This window comes from Marmota flaviventris, chromosome 3 (assembly GCF_047511675.1).
Source record: "Marmota flaviventris isolate mMarFla1 chromosome 3, mMarFla1.hap1, whole genome shotgun sequence".
NCBI lineage: Eukaryota > Metazoa > Chordata > Mammalia > Rodentia > Sciuridae > Marmota > Marmota flaviventris.
Genome location: NC_092500.1, coordinates 107849040 through 107869147, shown reverse-complemented (window position 1 = coordinate 107869147; position 20108 = coordinate 107849040).

The following is a 20108-nucleotide window of genomic DNA, read 5'->3' as shown; positions in this document are numbered from 1 at the left end:
AGCTCACTTGTAAAGGACTTTTCCTATAGAAACCCATCTGTAAAGCCTGGAATAAGTACCTACTTCTTCAAATGAACAAAAATCAAAACAAGTCTACAAAGGTCATAAATGATCAGAGAAACATGTTGGCACAAAAATAATAAAACACCGATAACAGTCACTAAAGAAATGGAGATCTACAAACAACTTGAGAAAGTCTTCAAAATAATTGTTTTAAAAGAGATCAGTGAGCTTTAAGAAAAAACAGAATACAAAATGATGTCAGGAAAACAATATGCAAACAAAATGAGAAAATCACCAAAGAGAAATCATAAAAAAAACAAAAGAACCAAAGAGAAATTCTGATGCTAAAGAACACAATGATATTTGACGGGAGATTTAATCAATAGAGAAAAGATTAAGTAAACTCAATGATGAGTCTTTTGAAATTACTCATTAAGAGGGAAAAAATTTAAAGGGATGGAATAAAATGAATCAGAAAAAGCCTATGGAAATTATGGAACACCATTAAGTGAAACAATGGTGGGAGTTCAAGAGGAGTCAGAGAAAAAGAAAGCGTAGAAAGTTTCTTTGAAGACATAAAGAGAAAACTTCCCAAATTTGAAGAAAGGAACAAACATTCATATCCAGAAAGCCCAATGCAAGACTGCCTTAAAAAAATGCTAAAAGAAGTTCTTTAAGTTGAAATGAAAGAAGATAAGCAATGTGAAAACAGATAAAACTTCAAAACTCACTTTAAGAATTTAGTCAAATTAGTAATATTAATTTGCTTTTTTATATTATTAATATTGACCTGCTCTGTTGGAATATTAATAATATTGTTACTCATATGTTGTTATATTCTTAATATTATCACAGAGCAATGTCAATTCTTTAATTATCAATAGTTACTTTAAATGTAAATTGATTAAATTTTCCAATGAAAAAGCATAGAATAGCTGGATGTATTTAAAAAAACAAGATCCAAGTATGTGCTGCCCATAAGAGACTCACTTCAGTTTTAAAAACACATGTATGCTGTAAGTGAAGGGATATAAAATGATATTCCACGTAAATGCTAACCAATGGGATCAAAGGTAGCTATATTAGACTTAATAGACTTTTAGCCAAAAATTGTCACAAGAGACAACAAAGTTCATTACATAATATGAGGCTAAATTCATCTTGATGAATTTAGCCTCATATTATGTAATGAACTTTGTTGAATTTACATATGACAATTTTAAATATTTATGCACCCAACATAGCACATCTAAGTTTATAAAGCAAATACTAAAAGAACTAAAAAGGTAATTAACAGAAATATAGTAATAGTAATGAACTTTCACATCTCTTTTAACAATGGCTATATCATCTGAACATAAAACCCATAGGGACACAATGGACTTAATACTGTAGAACAAATAAATATCACACAACACACACAAACACACACACACACACACACACACATACACAAAGCAGACACACACAAACAATATTGTACCTAATAATAGTAGAGTGTAAATGCTTTTCACAGACACAGAAACATTCTTTAGGACAGAGCCTATGTTAGGTTACAAAACAAACCAATAAATTTAAGAAGATTGAAGTTATACCAAGTACTTTTTCCAATCACTATAGTATGAATGTAGAAACCAATAACAAGAAAGAATTAGAAGATTAAGAATATGAAGACTTTAAGAAAATGCAATCCTGAACTATCAATGAGAAGGAAGAAAGAAGTTAATGAGAAATTTTTAAAAATCTTCTTTAGACAAATGAAAATGGAAACACGGCATATGGAATACAGAAAAGAAAACATTTTTAAGAAGGAAATTACAATGATAAATGACTACATTAAGAAAAAAAAGAAAGATTTCAAGCAATCTAAATTTAAAACCTCTAAGAACTAGTAAAACAAAAATCAAACTAAACATTAACATAAGGAAGGAAGTAATAGATCAGAGCCCCAGGAAATGAAATCAAATGAAATTTTATTATGTGCATGTATAAATATGTCATAAGGAATCCCAATGTTATATATAATAACAATGAACCAGTAAAAAATAAAATAAAATACTTTTACCAATCAGAGCAGAACTGAATTAAATAGAAAAATGACAAAAAACATCAGTTAAATTAAGACTTATTTTTGGATTAGATAAAAAAAGAAGTCTCAGGTAAATCAGAAGTGAAAAAAGAGATATTACAAGTGATACTACAAAAACATAAGAGACCATAAAAGTCCATTGAAAAAGAAAAATACTGATATAGACACATACAACATACCAACAATGAATCGTGAAGAAAGTAGAAAATTTAAACAGACCAATAACAACTAAAGGCATTAAATTATTAACCAAAAATTTTTCAATAAATAAAATCCCAAGAGCTGTTTCAAGAATGAATTCTACAAAACAGTTAATGAATAACGTATGCCATTCCTTTTCAAACTTTACAAATACTTTGAAAAGCAACAAATTCTACAAACTCATTTTATGAGCTCAAATCTACCTTGATATTGCTATCAGACAAGCATTCTACTAGAAAGGAAATCACAAGCCACTATACTAATGAAGACAGATGGAAAAAATCCTGACAAAATACAAGTCAAATTTAATAAAATAAAATAAAAATATTATACACCATGATCAAGTGGGATTTATCCTTGAAATGCAAGGATGGTTTGACATATGAAAGTCAATAAATTTGGTATATTACATTAATAGAATAAGAGATAAAAGTCATATAATCATCTCAATAGATACAAAAATAAAGTATTTGACAAAAGTCAGCATTCTTTCGTGAAAACATTACCAACAAATTAGATACAGATGGAATGCTCAACACAATATAGCCAAATATGACAAATAGGTAAAAGACTTCACTGACTTTGGTATCATGTGATCATCATATTCAACAGTGAAAAGCTGAAAGGTTTTTCTACAAGATAAGGGTGCCCACTTTTGCCCCTTTCAATTAAATATAGTACTAGAAATCCTCAACATACTAATTAGAAAAGAAAAAATATGTCATGCAAATTGGAAAAGACAAAGTAAAATTGCCTTTGTATGCAGATAATATTATCTTAAAATAAAAAACTACAAAGGTTCTATAAAAGAAATATTAGAACTAATATATAAATTCAGTAAAGTTTCAGTATACAAAACAAAATTGCAAAATCAGTAGAATTAATTTTCTTAAAAAAGAAATAAAAAATAAAACCATTTATAATAGCATCCAAAGAATGCAATATTTGGAATAAATTCATCCAAGGATGAGGAAAGATTTGTCAATGAAAACTATGAAACACTGATGAAGGAAATACAGGGTATCTTTCTATGTATTTGTACCTTTTTCAATTTCCTTCTAATTTTTTTAGGTTAGAAAAATTAATATTGGCAAAATGTCCATATTATTCAAAATGTTCTATAGATTCAATGTAACCCCCATCAACATTCCAATACTATTTTCTCAAAAAAATAGCAAAAAAAAAAAAAAAAGAATCCTACAATTTGTATAGAACCACAAAGGATTCCAAATAGCAGAAGCAATCTTGAGCAAAGAGAACAAAGCTACAGACATCACACTACCTGATATTAAAATATACCACAAAGCTATAGTAACCAAAGCAGCATGATATTTATATAAAAGCAAACTAATGGGAAAAAAAAAGAAAAAGATCATAAAGAAATACACGTTTTATGATCAACTGATCTTTGACAAAGCTGCAAAGAACATAGAATGGGGAAAGACATTCACTTCAATAAAATGTGGGATGAAAACCAGACATCCACTTACAGAAATTAAGTTGAACCCTTTTCTTACACTAATTTTTAAAAAAAAATCAACTCAAAATAAATTAAAGAATTAAACATAAGTCCTGAAGTCATAAAACTTCTAGAAGAAAAGATGAATAGAGTTTCTTGTTCTTGCCTGGGAATGAATATAATCCCCAAAACAACAGGCACCCAAACAAAAAATTAACAAGTGGGATTACATCAAACTAAAAATTGTTGCACAGGAAGGGAAACAACAGAGTGAGGAGGCAACTTATGTAATGGGAGAATATATTTGCAGGCCCTGAAACTGGTAAATGGCTAATACCTAAAATATATAAGGAATACAAACATCTCAATTGCAAGTAAACAAATAGCTTGATTAAAAAGTGTGCAAAGGACTCAGTCATTGCTCAAAGGAAGATATATAAATGACAAATAAAAAACTACTTAACCTCTGCAATCATCAGGGAAATGCAAATTAAAACCACAGTAACCTATGAACTCGTACCAGTTGGAATGTCTAATATCAAAAAGACAAAAGAAGATAGTGAGGATGCCACAAAAAGGAATTCTGTGGGTGAGAATGCAAACTAATGAAACCATCATGAAAAACAATATGATGTTTCCTCAAAAAATTAAAAATAAAAACCCTATGTGATCCAGCAATGCGCTTCCTAGATCTACCTCCCAAGAAATGAAATCAATATGCTGAAGAGACATCTGCCCTGCAATTTTAATTGCAGGACTATTCCTGCAATATCCTGGAAATGGAAACAACTTAAGTTCCATTAACTGATGATTGGATAAGAAAAATGGAATGCTATTCAGCCTTACAAAAGGAGGAAATCCTGTCATTTGCAAGAGGTGGGGGAACCTGGAGGACCTTATGCTAAGTGAAATAAGTTAGGCACAGAAAGACAAAGACTATCCAATTTTGCTTATATTTAGAATAAAAATAAATAAACTGAACTCAGAAATAGAGACTATCAGGTTGTTATTAGGACCTGGAAAAATATTGATCAAAGGGTACAAATTTTCAGTTAGATGGGAGGAATAAGTTTTGGAGTTCTATTGTACAGCATAGTGATTATAGTTAATAATAACATATATCTGAAAATTCTAAAATGGTAGATCTTAAATGTTCTCATCAAACAAAAATAGTAAGTATCTGAGGTGATGAATATATCCATTAACTTAATTTAATCATTTTAATACATATATTAAGATGATTAAATATATTAAAATATTAAATGATTATATATTAAAATTTTAAATGATATTAAAATATATATATACACATGTGTATATATATATAGAACAAAATATCATGTCACACAACATAATTATATATAATTATTATTGTTAGTTATACTATAATAAAGCTGAAGAGAGAAAAGTGTCATCTTTTAGTTCCCATAACTGTTTGAGATTGTTGATATCTGGAAACAGATAAATTTTATGACCTATCCCTCTTATCTCAGGAATATACAATATTTTATAAATAAGTGAACTTATGCTTTTTACATATTTATATACCACAACAAAAATACAGTAACAACTGCAAAGAAATTGAGTGAACCAGGAAGTATGTAGAGGTCAAAACCAAAATAGGCACTAAAAACATTCTCCAGAAAAGTAAATAAATCACTAGAAAATCTTTCCAATGGCTGAGGCACCAATTTAACTCTACGTAACAAAACTTTCCCTTCTTTTCTGTGCTTTTCCTGGTTACCTCCCATAACCATCCTCATATCCATCTTTCTTAGTTTAAAATTAAGATGTATTTAACACTAAATTAAAAGCCACTTTAATTCACCATAACTCTGGGTATCTCCCATGCACATATGAGGTGTACCTGTTAATAAATTTCTGTTACTAGTCTTTTATCACAAGGATCCTTCAAAACTAAGAACTTGAAAAAGAAAAAAAAAATTGTGTTTTCCTTTCCTACAAAATCATGGTATGTCAATGATATAGATAACTAAAGAAACCTTTAAAAAGGATTATATAGATACACATTTATTCATATTATTCATATCAGGTAAAGTGTGCCAAATTTTATTTCATATAATATATATGTAATACCCACACTACATGCTACCTTTGTTGACAGGATAATGAATAAGAGAAAAGAGGTCATTCTTCTCTTGGGTCATCCTTTCAACTCTGTTACAGCATCTTAGTGACCTCATAAAGCCTCTTGCGTTAATATCTCTCAGGAACACCTACATCTGAGATCCTGTTCTTTACTGGCTGACATAAGGCAATCATGAGATAACTTGAAAAAAATGTGGATCAGGCACCTTACTCTGTATCTCAGATTCTCATTTGTACAATGAGAGTATTTCTTTCAGAAATTAAATCTTTCCCTATAATTCAGTGCTTGAATTATTCTCCCTGCCCCAGGATATATGAGGCTTAATTAAGTTTCTGATTCTGATTACTACTACAGACATACTATCAAACTATCTTTTCAGTTGTGTTGCAATTAAAGGAAGAGGTATGGTTACATAAAACAAGAAATTATTATGTGACTCTACATTGTGCCTGCATGCATTTCATCATCTTATAATTATGGCATTATTTCTGCTTTGAAAGCAGATGAATGGATTTCTGTTGAAAGTGGTATCCTGTGGTTGATCCCCAGCATGTATTTTTGCATCCCCATCCCTAATCTGGAATTCTTGTCTCACTAGCTTATAGCTGCCACAAACTCTTCTACAGAGGAAAAGTACAGTCTTTAAGTGGAGATAAAATAACAAGGTGCCAGGAAGTTAGTCTTACTCAAATTTAAGTTTCTGAGGATGCCTGGCTTTGTCCCATTGGATTCAATCCTGCCCACTGTAATCACTTAAAAATGGGAAGGGTATATTTTGTATCCACTCTTATTTTCCTAAGACAGATATAGGTCAATATTGTTATTGGAAAATTTCTTGAAAGAAATTTCTGTGATTAATTAATGTGTGTTTTGTATTATCTTTGCTTGGCCAACTAGCTAGGCTTTAGCCAAAATGGCTATAATTCCTCTCATAACAACCGAATATGGTCAATGGCATATACTTATTCTTCCCATTAATCTCCACACAGAAAGAGCTGGAAGGCTTGTTTCTGATAGGCTTCATTATCATCAATGAGGCTCTTCAGGAAGGTCGAGGTGAATGAAGTAAAGGGCATTAAAAGAGAAAGAACACGATTTCCGCAGGATACTCTCAGCTTTCTTTTTCTCTGGCATAAACATTGCTTCCTTCAGAAATCATTCCTTCTCAATGTGATATTCTTCTGATATGGTCTACCAAATCAGATAGATGCCACAGAAAATCTAGAGGTTAGTTTGTCCTCTACCTCAGGCACAGACTTCCCTCTGTGTTGGGGCTGGGTAGACAGTGGGGATGGCATGGGATATGGTTCTATGCCCATACTTAGACTCTTCAACCTTTCCATGTGATGTCTCTTGACCTAGTTTAAACAGATTCTGGGAGATTATTTCCAATTTCAAGTCCCAAATCAGTAGGCACAATGGAAAATGTAGACATGACTCCTGCCTTTCCTTCTCTTCTTTCAACCATCTGAATATTACCAATTTTCCCTCTTTGACATTAAAACTTTATTCTCATCATAAGAAAGCTTACTGTTATACTCTTTATATATAAATGTCATATACATGCATATTTGACTGAATATACATTCCAAAATTTGTTCCCCATTATAATAAACCCTTGGCCCACCCTACAAATATTACACAATAGGTCTTTGCCCCCAACACAATTAGAGAGTTATGCTCAACTTCATATATCAAGGGAACTGAAAAATTCTGCAGTGGACCCTGTTAATTTTCTAGACAATGCAGATTTTATTCACTTATTAATTAATAGCATGTAAAACTAATGTTATGGAGGCCCATTAAAAAACTGCTATTCAAAAAAAACAGAATGTTATGCAACTGAGTCCCAAAAGCTTCAACTCAGAACAGAGTACTTAAGGTGAAAATCTCATATGATAAACATTTTAAACAACACATGTGGTAAGATGCTCACATTGTGATAACAGAGATCCCTGTGTCTAATTATGTAGTCATTTGTTGATATGCAACCACTGAGAGGAATAGAAAATGATTCATATGTGATCTTAGATGACTTAATTTTTCCCGATCAGTGTTTTTTTTTAGTTTAAACTCATTTAAAAAGCATATTGTACAAATCCATAGTAGTACTGTGAACATAGTTAACATAGTCTCCTTATACAGAATTATAGATTGTTAGAGTCTGTAAACAAGTCAAAATAACACCTGGCATTTAGCCAGGGGAATGTTAGAGTTCGTAAACAAGTCTGGATGGTGCCTGGCAAAATGCCAGAGGGAGTGGTTTGAGAAGTAACAAAAGCGAGCCATTAAGTGTGGAGATTTCTTATTGGTTCAGTGCTGTATCGAGTTTATGCTAATTAGATAAGCTATGTGGAATGTATAAATACTGCTCCTGTCCTGCAATAAACGGCTCCTACTCCTGCTGTATCAACGTACACAAGTTGTTCGTCACCCCCCGGTTATTTTGCTGCAGCCAGCCGGACTCCGGCTTTTGGTGGCCCGTACGGGGAGCCCCGGGACACTCGGGGGTAAGTGACGAAAAAAAGCTGCCCGTCCATAGATAGGACGGGAGCAATCTGCTCGTCCCTAGGCAGATAGGGCGAGAGGAAAAATGGCCATTTTAAGAAAATGGAGAAGATTGATACAGTATGTTTGTGTCTTGTTTTGTCTAAGTGTATTGTATTGTCTTTGTGATGAAAATATGGAAGGGGTGAGAAGTAAATTACTAAGGGAAGAAGGCACCCCAATGGAACCAAGAATATTTAAGGCATGTGTTGATGGAAGCCCAGGAACTCTAGTCAGAAAGAAACAGAAAGTTCAGAAGAAGAAAGATTATCAGAGGAGGAAGGATTATCAGGAAAAAAGTTGCAGCAAAAGGCTATTACTGAATACTTTTCGTTACCGGAGGGTGCGTGAAGCGGAGAGGCGGCTGCCGAGTGTGCAAGCCGGTCATAGTGCAGCAAGGATTTTCCAAGAGGCGGCGGCAACTGGCTCTTCCCGGCCTCCTGGCGGGGGAGCTGGCTCTTCCACTGCTGCGAGCCCAAATCTAGACCTGACCTGGAGGCACAGTCTCGCAGGCTCTTGCTCCATGTGCCCAGTAGCAGTTTGAGTCCGGGACCCTCCCCAGGGCGATCTGGGGCTACCCGGATGCTACAGCCAGCAGAAGACGCTACCAGCGTCCCTGATGTTTGCTCATTTTCAATGCCAATAACTAAGCTACAATGGTTCTCCCATACCTGGAAGCTAATGAGTAATGCGCACTATTAATGCTTATTTCAAATGTAGAAAACCTTGAGATAGTGTACAAACTGTAATCTACAACAAATTGTAACTCGGTATCTTTGCTAACAGTGTCATTGCTGGTATAATTTTTCCAAGGGCTTCTTGCATGGAGCCATCAATTGGCTTGGTATTATGGCATTTTGTATCCTCCCTTTCTGTTTGTAGCAGGTTATTTATGGTGTTTCTCTAAAAACCACTATGGTCGTTATTTAAATTAAACAAAAGGGGGAAATGTTAGAGTCTGTAAACAAGTCAAAATAACACCTGGCATTTAGCCAGGGGAATGTTAGAGTTCGTAAACAAGTCTGGATGGTGCCTGGCAAAATGCCAGAGGGAGTGGTTTGAGAAGTAACAAAAGCGAGCCATTAAGTGTGGAGATTTCTTATTGGTTCAGTGCTGTATCGAGTTTATGCTAATTAGATAAGCTATGTGGAATGTATAAATACTGCTCCTGTCCTGCAATAAACGGCTCCTACTCCTGCTGTATCAACGTACACAAGTTGTTCGTCACCCCCCGGTTATTTTGCTGCAGCCAGCCGGACTCCGGCAATAGATAACCTTACAAATCACTTGTATGGCCTCTAAGATGTATTTGTCAGAATTGTGGAATGAAGAAATACCATCATTTTAGACTGGAGATCCTTCACACTATTTTAAAAAGATCAGGAAATTTATAATTGGAAGACTCTGAGTATCAGCTGTCACTTACTTCTTAGCTGCATGAATTTGAACAAGTCCATATAGTCTCCTTGAATTTCAGCTTCTTCACAAATGAGAGATTTCTATTGCCTGCCTGAGAAGATTATTAGAAATAAATGAAGTAAATAAAGGAAAATGCATTGTGAATGTCCAAAGTCTATATAAATGGCATTGTGTTTAGAAAACTTTAGCTACCTAGGGATCCTTTCTATGCTTCCTAAATAAGAACAAATGCTTAGGTAGTTCCCTGTCTGTGAAATGCTGCTTTCCTATCTTCTATAATCTCATTTTTTTTATATTCCTTACAGAAACTTATGCACAAAAGAAATGTTAACAAAACAGTGTAAAACCAATTATAATGAGTAATGAAGTGTCATAACAAGGCAGTACAGTCTCTGAGAAAGATTGTCTTGAGTGAACATAAAGGACATGGTGATAAAACTCAAGGTACTGGGGAGACTGACTGAGGGTATTTCAGAGTTTTCAAAACCCACACTCTCAAATCACACCCCATAGATGATCTCTACTGCACATGCAGTGCACAGAGAGGGAGAGAAGTGCTCCTGAGATGTTCCATCAGACCACACTGTCTTTGAGTACACAAAATCATGGGAATATGCACTAACTCACCCTGATGTGACCAAAGCTCTCACTTGTCAAACTCATTGATTGGATCAACATAGAAAACAAGAATAAAAACCGAGTTTTGAGAGGTATCCCCTGAACACTTTTTTTTTCTCTGAAATTTAAAGTACTTAATGTATTCATCAACATCCCCATGTTAAATTTTAGTGGTATGGTTTCCAGGTATAAGTTTTCCTTTCCACATTTAAGGGACACCTTTAACTTGGATCTTAGGCACTGCTCAGGATTACCTTCCAAATGACTTTTTCCAACTTTCTCCAACTGCTTCACCTTTTAGTAGATTCCAGGTGGTAGAACAGACTAAAAGGCACACTGATTGCAATGAGTTTTGTCTGTGAGAAAATGCTGATAGCTTTTGTATTTCCAATTCTCTCCAAATATTTATTTTCTTTAATTTCTTCTTTGGTACTTGTATTCTCAAGCAGGAAAGAAAAAAAGTCTTTTTTTATATCTTTTGCTGTTTTTTTTCTAAAGTCACCAAGCTTATATTTGTATAGCTAAGAGAAAATAACCCTCCAAATACTATTATAAACTTTTACTCTCATTTCTCTACCCTTTTACCCAGTTGGGAAGTAGATCTTCTGGAAAAGTAGTGCACTGCTCCTCTCATTCTAGAGACATGGCAGAAGCTTCTTGTACCTAATATAAAGCTTTATAGCTTTTTTTGTTTTCTTTTGTTTTATGTCTGTTTAGGAACCAAACATTTTTTTCTTCTCTAAATACTTCAAACTTTTCATCAAAATAAATTTTTTCACAATGCTATACAGTGATTTCCTTATTCACAAGCTTGTGTTGATATAAGTATTCCTTATCCACTACATTAGTCACTCTCTTGTCACTCACTGGGAAGATCTACATCTTGAACTTCTGTTGCCCGTATTCCTGAGAATAAAGCTTAATTGAACTATAATGAATAAGAGAGAATAGTATATAAATTACCAAAGTCTATGAAGGGATGTTGAGAGCCACAGCCGAAGGGGCCCCAGCAAACTTCCAGCTGCCAGCAATGATTGGCTCACAGCGGCCCCAGCAACTTCTAGCTGATTGGCTCCTCTGCGGTGATGCTCATTGGGCTGTTTCCCTGCCCTTTCTGACCACGGAGCTGCTCATTGGGGGACTTTTTTTGGCTCCGCCCACGTGACCCAGCCAATCTGCCTCAAGAGCAAGAGGATTGTGGGAGGTGGAGAGGCTGGTGGTTGTGGGAGAGGTTTGTGGGAAGCCGGTGGTGGCAGTTGGGCTCTGAAGGTTTTTCCTGAGGAGCTGTTTAAAACCTTGTGCTAAGTTTATAATTTGAAAAAAGTCCCAAAGTCTATATCAAAAGTGCATAAACAGCCAAGCACAGTGGCATATACCTGTAATTCCAGTGATTTGGGAGACTCAGGAAGGAGAATCTCTTGTTCAAAGCCAGCCTCAACAGTGAGGCACTAAGCACTTCATTGAGACCCTGTCTCTAAGTAAAATATAAACTAGGGCCAGGGATGTGGCTCAGTGGTTGACTGCCCCTGAGTTCTATCCGTGGTACCAGTATTTGAGAGAGAGAGAGAGAGAGAGAAAGTTTTTAAAAAATTCCCTGCCTTTGAGAAATGTATACATTAAAAATAGAAATATCATGTGATCCAGCAATCTCTCTTTTGGTATACACATCAAAGAAAATGAAATTGGTGTCTTGAAGAGATATCTGTACCCCTGTAGCACCATCACTAAAACGAAGGTATAGTATTAACCTAAGTGTCTGTCAAGAGATGAATAGATGAAGGACATGTGGTACATATACAGAATAGCATGCTATTTTGCCTTTTAAAAAGAAGGAAATTCTGTTATTTATCACAACATGGATGAACCTGAAAACATCATATTATGTGAAATAGGCACAGGAAATCAAATACCACACAATCTCACAGATATGTGTAGAATGTTGAATCTGTGGAAGTTAGGGCTCATGAAGGGTAGGAGATGGGGAGATATTGGTCAAAAGATAAATTTAAGTTAGATAGAAAGGAAAAAAATGGGTCTAACTTGGAGAAACTAAAAAATAATTGAAATGAAAGGCAGATGTCAATGAACACAAGCAAATGCATAACTCATATAAAAATATTAACTATATTGCCTAATATTATTAATAGAGGAATATAATGGTTAAAGACTATTGTATTTGTCAAGAATTATGTTTCATTGTTTTCAAAACTTTAAATTCATTCTCTGAATCATTAAGCTGTACAATAAGTGCCCTTAATGATAAAGAGTGTGTACATCTGAAATGTAAATCAAAAGAGGATTGTGATCAGAGGAATATTGGTTAGCCAAGTTTATAGCATTTTATATAAAATCATTTAAAACTGTGATAAGCCTTATATAAGTCTTTATGTGTGTCTGTACCCAGTCTGTAGCTACATATGTGCACCAACATATATGCAAATATGCCAGTGAAATGGTACCATATGCTATGTTTTGCATACATGTCAATGGAAAAAATCTGTCCTTTCAAGGTGTGTTGCCTATGATTTGATTAGGAACTCCAGCTGCTTTCCACAAAATCTTATAATCTCTGTGACACTTCAATTCATCCCCAATCTGCTTTAGTGGTATTTCCAACAACCCGTCAGTTGCTGTGATTATTTCCAAATTGCCATCTTATACTGTACTTCTTGAGAAGGAAGAAGACTTTATTGTGTTTCCTCCATGAATGTTATGCTATATCCTTTGTTTTTCATATAATTGTGAATTTTAATGTGATAAGCACCCTTGTAAAGCATCCTTTAATCATTAAAATGATGCCATCATTTGGCTGGATATAGCAATAGAAAATTCTATTAATCTGATTTTTTAAAAATATTTTTAGTTGTAGACGAACCCAATAAATTATTTTTTTTATGTGGTGCTAAAAATCGAGCCCAGTGCCCCATATGTGCGAGGCAAGTGCTCCACCAGAGCTACAGCCTCAGATTTCTTAATACAATTTTTCTATAGTGGAGAATTTTAATTTAATGACCACAGGGTAGTATTATAAGTTGTTGATATAAATATGTGTACTGAACCTTCAATATTCTATGGATATTGAATTTTGAGTTTTGAATTTCCATAGAAACCTGTCATTCTCTGTTCTTTAGAGCCTAACAAATAATGACAGATATAAGACAACACTGATATTTTACAGGTAGAATTAATATTTTTTTCTATCATCCAGAAAAGACTTCAAGTCTTTTTTTTTAAGCTTCTCATGTATTTTCAAAACTTCTTAAAGATGAGTAAACTTATTCAGGGTGTTTTGATTCCATTTGAACAAGGTCCAGGAGGTAATTGGTAAAAGAGAGAAAGGCCGACATCATTTATTTTGGTGTATTATTGTCTTGGTGCATGGCTGTAATGAATGCTATTCAAGGAGGCCAGATGCATTAGCCCAGGAATGAGCCTGAAGAGGGACACTGTTTATCATTGATATTCATGGCTGATGTTGATGCAGTCATTATGAGGAATAAGGATATCTGCCAAGTGTGTAGTGAAATCACAAACTGCCATCTACTACAATAGAAAATGTCTTAACAAAGAAAAAAATTAGGACATGTTCTCTGGAAAAGAACAGAATCTCATCCAAGGGCAGAACTAATAATAAATAGTCAATATGGACAAAACAAAAACATTATTTAAAGGCTGCCAGACATACTTGGAGAAATGATGTGCCCTTGGATTATAAAATAACAATGCCCCCTTATAATAGGTCTCTTTCTCTTTCTATGAAATAAAACTCAGATCCACAAGGCTCAAAATGTATAATTCAATGAAGTTTTAAGAATATGAGAGGACATAAATTGGCATTTGGATCCAAGAAGAAAATTCTGAGTAAGATTATGATGTTTGGTAGGTTAGAATCTCTAATGTAAAGAAGAAAATATTTTCTTGTTTTACTTTTATATCATTTTGTATGGAAAAGGATATGGTACAGTTTTCCTAGGGCATTGTTAACCTTTAGAAGTGTTAATGTGTATTTAAAAAGTACACTTCGGTGACACTCCTTCCCTTTATTACCTATGTGATATTTGGAGTCATTAAGATTTGAATTTGGCATTGCTTTGTCTTCACTATCCCATGTTTACTTGGCAATTTCCTAATTTTCTCTATCCCCCAGGAAAACTGTTAGGTCTCATATTGAGTTCATTAGCATTGCCCAGTAAATTAAAATGTAGGAGACAGCTTGAAAGGAACAAGAGAGCACTATTTGTTAATGAAGCGTCTTACCTGAACATTTTTTTTTTTCTAATCAGACTAGGGAAAACAAAGCTATGTTCAGCAAAGTGCACATGCAGGAGAGAAAAAGGGGAGGAGTCATTGATTTTGTAAATGAGGAATGAGCTGGTGTTCAGCCTACACAGGAGGGTGGCTGCATTTGTGCCGGAGTCCTTGGTATATTTGGTAGACAGCAGTATGACAATGTTCAGCCCATGAGGATGTGTTATTCAATCTTTTTAAATGAGAATTACTAAGAAATGTTAGAAAAATTGAATTTTGAGAAAACAACAGTTTCTGAATGATGATGAAGAGCAAGAGTGATGGCTTTGCATGCTCGCCTGTATCTAAGTCCCATCCTCATTTCTTACCATGGTACTGTTAGTCATCTAACCAGTGTCTGACACTCCTGTCTTTACGCTACAGGTTCTGACCCATCCAAGCTCCAAATCCCTCAGAGTGATTATCCTAAAAGAAAAGTCTGAATGTGATTCTCCTTAAAACCCTTCACAGGTTTTCATCATCAAAAGCATAAAGATAAAAATCCTCTATCCAACAGAAAAGTCCCTATTAGACCTGATACCAAATGACCTTTATGTTTTGTTTCTTGCTGCTCTTCACCTTGGACACATTTGAGCATTAGCTGTACCAAACCACTTTAGTTCTCTGAACTCACCTCACTCCATCATATCTATCAGGTCACTGCACATGCCAGCTCATCTCTCTAATGACCAACACAATCCCCCTCATTGCTTTTACTACTGGTGAACAATTACTTTTCCTTTAAGACTCAGCTCAGTACCATCAGTTCTCCTTATGGGAGCGTGCATAAATAAAGTGAGGCAGTTCTCATTTTGCACAGGAAGGTATGACCAATCACAGTAATTTTAATCATCAATAAGAAGAAGAAGAATTGTTCCATGACTTTTTAACATTTTTTTTCAAAACATTATTAAAAACTCTGTTAGTATCAGTTACAAATATGTAGGGAAAATAAAAACCATGGAACTAATATTTATTTAATTAAAAAACATGAAAGACATTGAGAATTAATTTTTTAAATGCATCCACTAATTTGATCACTGCTTGCCTCCTTCTTCTCATAATATGGTTTACAATACAGAGTGATCACCTTTTCTGTCTTAGTGCTATGGTTAAAAGTCCCCCTCTATACACACATAATTCATATGTTGACATTCTATTCTCTAAGGTGAAGATATTGGAGGTGGGGCCATTTGGTAAGTGATTAGTGAATGGGATTTAGTGCCCTTATGAAAAAGGCCCCAGAAGTCTGACTTGCTTTCCTCCCTATGTGAGGACAGAGAAAGTAGGTGCCAACCATGAGTAAGCAGGTTTTGCAGGACACCGAACCTGCTAGCACCTCCACCTTAGACTTCAAGCCTCTGGAACTGAGAAATAAAATATGTTGTGTGATGACCTGCCTGGCTTATAGTGACTTGTTATGGAAACTGGAATGGACTGAGACACTTGGCAAATTGTTTTGTCAGCTTCCAACATTTTACTCTTTGCATTTTCCATGTCATGATTTCTGCAAGATTTTTTTTAATGGGTATTTTTTTTTAAATTTTTGCCAGCATCACCACCTCCAGGGGATCTGTGTCCTTTTCAAGCTTTTTTCTCATCAACAAACCTTGAGCCTCTGTTATGGCAGCAGCAATGTCCACAGTTCCACATTTGTTTATTTTCTTCTCTAATTCTACTTAAGTTCAATTTGAATTTCACTTCCAGTGTCATCACTTTCCATTTATTTGCTGTGATTTCACCTTTGTTAATCAATTCCCTTGTATAATTATTCATGCTTGTAAATATCATATTTCCCCCCCCCTCAGGAGACAAGGAGGCAACACAACTGCCCACTTAGTTGTCTGAGACTGTGAAAACCTGAAGTAGGCAGGGGGCACTGTGGACAAGAATAAGAGAAAATATTGAAGACACTTTTTTTTCCAAAAGGTAAAACCAAAAGTAACAATTCTAATTTAAGAGGTAGGTTGTGGGTGATCACAACCAAAGTATTTTCAAAAGGTTGCACAGGAAGAAGCCTAATTTCAATAGGTAACAATGAAAGTGAGCAAATATGTACAGTAGTTGTAATTTCTCTTGTAAAAATTGTGGTGGTAAAAAAAAGAATAGGGATAAAATTCTTTTTGATTACAAGATAATAATGAAGTATAAATTAGCAGCTTGTTAATTTACTGGATTATAGGAAAGAGGCAAAGAAGTTTGAATAGTCCAGGGTGATTATCACCTTCCAGGCTTTAGCAATGCACTGAGTAAGGGATTTCCAAAAATCAGCCCAGTGTCTATAACTTCAAGATTTAGCAGCAGAGTGTCTGGCACATAGCTGATGCTCGTGATTTTTTTTAATCCTTTTTTCTAAATTATCTGACTTTCCCTAGTACTGTTCCCTGCCCTATCACCTCTACAAACTGATTCTCATTAGAACAGTCAGCATGAACTAAATTTATTTTCTTAAGGAGTGATCTGAATATGTCTTCCTTAAATATGAATGTTAAAAAAAATGTTCAGGAATAAATAAAATGCCTTGACCGTACTGGAGCCTTGGAGCTCACTTGGTTTTCACATTTATGAGTTAGTTGTTCAGCCATCTGGATTTTCCACATGGATCCATTTGAAAAGGAAACTCCGATGGCTTATATCACTAAATGAACTTGTTCAAGGGCCAAGCAACAGATTTCCTTTTCCTTGTCTATCTTGACAGCTTACTTCTTTGCATTTCATTTGTGCACATATTTGGGGAGAAAGGCATCTTTCAGTGTGATTCGTGACAGACATATTATTTAAGATTCGAAGTGTTTTGCCTCCTGAGAACTCAAGTCACATTTGTTAATTTTGATTTATAGCTAATGTTTGGTACTCCACTCATGAGTTTCACTTAACACACTTAATGAGCATCGATTCTCACAGTACCCCATATGTGGTCGGAAAATGTTATTTGCAGTTTCTTGATGAGGGAAATGTTGCAACGAGAGCTTCAATCTCAGCAGGCAGCTGAATAACCATACTGGGATGAGTTGGGATACAAAAACTTTATGTATGCAATTTCACTGGGTCATGTGTTCAATCCTGCATTGTGCTATAGTCAGTACATATGTCACACTGGATTCATATAAAGTCTCAAAAGTCTAAATGTCAAAAAGAATCAAGATGTTATGCTAAAGTTTTATACATCAAGAACTTAAAAAGACATTTCAACTTAAGACTAGGTCCGATGTGATCACAATTGTATTTTCAATACATTGCATAGGAAGAAGCCTAATTTCAATAGGTTGAGGCAAGAATGAAAGTGTGACAGTATGGGCAATAGCTTTAATTTGTCTTGTAAGAATTGTTGTGGTGGGCTGGGGTTGTGGCTCAATGGTGGAGTGCTTACCTAGCATGTATGAGGCACTAAGTTCAACTCTTAACATCACATAAACAAATAAAAGGTCCAGCAATAACTAAAAAAAAAAAAAAAACGAATTGTAGTGGTGAAGGAAAGAAGAGGGATGACTATTTGATGTAATGGTGAACTTTTTAATCTATCTTTGCCTTTTAGGCAAAGGAGTCAGTGAAGAGGGAAAGTTTGCATAATAGGAGAGAATCCTTCTTTTGGTGAATAGTGCTGAAGAAACAGGAAATTTTTAACTCATATGAAAGGAAGACTCTGCCTTACTAAATTGTCAAAGCGGAACATTAGCTACTTAGATTACACATCACTAAGAGTGGCTTCACACAAGAATTTATTTAACATAAAGCTAATGAAATGTATATTCTGAAACCTTCATTTAGGTCCTAAAAGGGGTCCTTATACTATATTCACAAAATTTCAAAAACATGATATTTTATGAACAATTGGTAAAGATCACTGTATATTTCTCTCAAACTTTGCCTTCATTACACCCTCCCCCTCGTGTGGCCATAAACATTTGGGGATCTGTCCAAGTGGAGCTTATATATTTAGTTTAGATTTAGTGATATATGTGTACACACACATTTCTTAAGGCTAATTATTGTGCTGTGTGTGTATGTGTGTATATATATGTTTATATGTGTGTGTGAGTATATATGTGTACACACACACACACACGGATCTTAGTAACTTCTGTCTGTAGATATATGATTGACCATCATTTCTGTGTAGAAATATATTCTAGAGATACCTCTACCACTCAGTTGTCTATGTACTAAAACTCATGGCATAAAGATTCAGGACCCCAAGTTGTACAACTGTACAAAATTACCTATGTGTCTGGTACCATAGTACCATAGTATGTTTGATCAATGTGAAATTCATGAAACCAATATGAAATGCATGAAATTTGGTGAATTCTCCAGCAATAGAATATACACAGATAATTTAGGAAAAAAAGACTTGAAAAATACACCCAATTTTGACAACATTCTAAAAACTATATGACTTTATCAATGAGTTATAAAGATGAAAGATTTTTTTAAAGAACTATAAGTAATTAAAACACAGCAAATGTATTTATTCCTAGTCAATTCAACTATATATGTTTCCATAGAAAATAATATTTAAAAATAATTATAAAAGGGGTTTTTAGAGAGTATGTAACCAAATAATGTAGTATAGAATGTGGTTTAGAAGTATCAGTTAATTAATCAAAATTACGCTATTTTTTCTGAACTTTCTGAAGGTAGTGCTGTTTAACACATCTTAAATATGTAATTTATTTTAATAACTTTATATTTTTTCTTAATTTGTATTAATAATTTTGTAGGCTTTATCTCAAACAGGGCTCCCCAGATTATATGTTTCATCTTCCCCAGAATCTGGATCTATGCTGACATGAAAGCTTTTGGTAGGAGTCAGGCATCTCCAAAATTTGAGGACAGAAGAGATGAGAAGCAGGGAGCCTGGAAGTTCTTTATAAAAAATAGAAACATGACTTGATAAATTTCCACACTCCAATAATAAGAAAAGTTGGTAGAAAGAGTGTGTGTGGCAGTGGGGGAAGGGGAGGTTAATATTTATGTCCCAGATACTGGCAGACACTCTATGTGTGCTAATTAATTTAGTCCTCTCCATAACAGCATGTGACCCTTATTTAGCACTTACACACTTACCATATTACAGGTACTATTTCAAGCATTTTACATACATTAACTCATTGAATCCTCACAACAACCGTATGAATATTCTGATTATCCTCTATTTTACTGATGGGGAAATTAGGCAGTAGCCTAATTACTAACAGGGAAATGACTCATACAGGGCTGTTTGGTTTCGGAGTTGCAGACTTAACCCCTTCGGTATACTTTCCTCATATTAACATTAGTACATCAGTTTTCTTGCTTCTGGTTAACAATAAAGACCTATGAGATCCTATCATATAAATAATTTGTTCAGTGTTTTGATGGAGCTGAAATTTTGG